Genomic DNA, 1,456 nt, shown 5'->3' with positions numbered 1-1,456 from the left:
TGCGTGTCTAGTGTCTACCCTTCTCTCCAGCCTAAAAAGTGAGTAAAAAAACGTTTTGTTTCCCCTGAGGAACATCATGTAGATTCTAGGCCTACTTCCAAGCTGATGTATCTTTTATGACCATATTATTTTATCATTCAATCATATCAAGTATGATCAATTTTTGTATGACAGCATGGGCGGGAAACTCAGGACACCAAGATAAAGTAAATCATAATCGATTAATACGGAAAGCATGCAAATTTCGACATCTGTTTTCCTTTCTATCGATGAATTATTCATTACTGCTTGCACTAGGAAAATAAATCCATCTTTTTGGATAACCAGGATCGTTTTTTCCCCTAAAATTAAAATATCAATGAGAAGGAAAAGACCAAGGCTTCTGATTTGTAACGTAGAAAAATACTCAAGTTCACATTTACCATCGTCCATCTTAATCATATTGCAATATAAGTATTCCTGTGACCTTGAAAGCGTTAAATATCAGATTACCTTTGGGTTACAATCAGAATACTGATCACGTATCTAGCTATCAGTTACTGTTCAGTTATATTATGCATGTGACTGTGAACCTGTTTGTGAGTACAAACATATTACCATAATAACACTATAATATTATTATTTAAGCATACAAATGTTTGAGGAGGAGACAATGTATTAGTGTGTGCGCGAGTGTGTTTTGTGTTTTTGGGAGAGGGTGGTGGGGTAGGGGGGCAGGTGTATGTACGTGGTGAAACACCTAACCAATGTTCCAAGATCTGAACAATGAAGACGCAACTAACTAACCTTATAAATACCGAAAATCTCTAGAGAGTAACATGGGTACAAATATTTAAAATAAGACGAAAGAAGATATGGACGATAGATGTTTGAAACAAAATAAGAAGCAATTCTTGTCAGAGCACCCACCAACCATCCACGATGTAAAAGAGAAAGCGTAGGAGAAAAGGTTAATAACAACAATAGGTCGCTTTTAAGGACAAGCGGGCTTACCCAGATTTCGGTTATTTCCAGAAATCTTGACCTACACCAAAAAATGGGCATTGCCCTACGTATAGGAGAAGTTTGGTTTCATTGGTGTGTATATTTGTTTGGTTATAGAGAAAAACTCTCTTTGACTTTCAAAGAAACTAAACAAGGGGCAAAAACTTTGCCTTCGATTTTTCTAAGAAGAGCATTTTTTCGAGATAGCCTCCTTGTGCTTAAAAGCGACCAATTAATTAAGGGAGTGAGTGTGGGGGGGGCCTCCACGCGAGGTCACTCGGTGCAGATTATCGACATTTCCCTGGTGAGTGTTGGCGCCGCCATTTGTACAGGTACGCATTGACCTGAAGAGCAACCACTCGACATCATTAACACTGGACATCCAATTACTGTAAACCAAGGACTTTACAACCCCCTTGCTGTAAACCAATACAATACTGCTGCTTGCTATCCCTGGTGATGGGACAGTGTA

Source organism: Aplysia californica, unplaced genomic scaffold (assembly GCF_000002075.1).
Source record: "Aplysia californica isolate F4 #8 unplaced genomic scaffold, AplCal3.0 scaffold00020, whole genome shotgun sequence".
In the NCBI taxonomy this organism is placed as follows: domain Eukaryota; kingdom Metazoa; phylum Mollusca; class Gastropoda; order Aplysiida; family Aplysiidae; genus Aplysia; species Aplysia californica.
Note: the sequence above shows the minus strand (reverse complement) of the source record.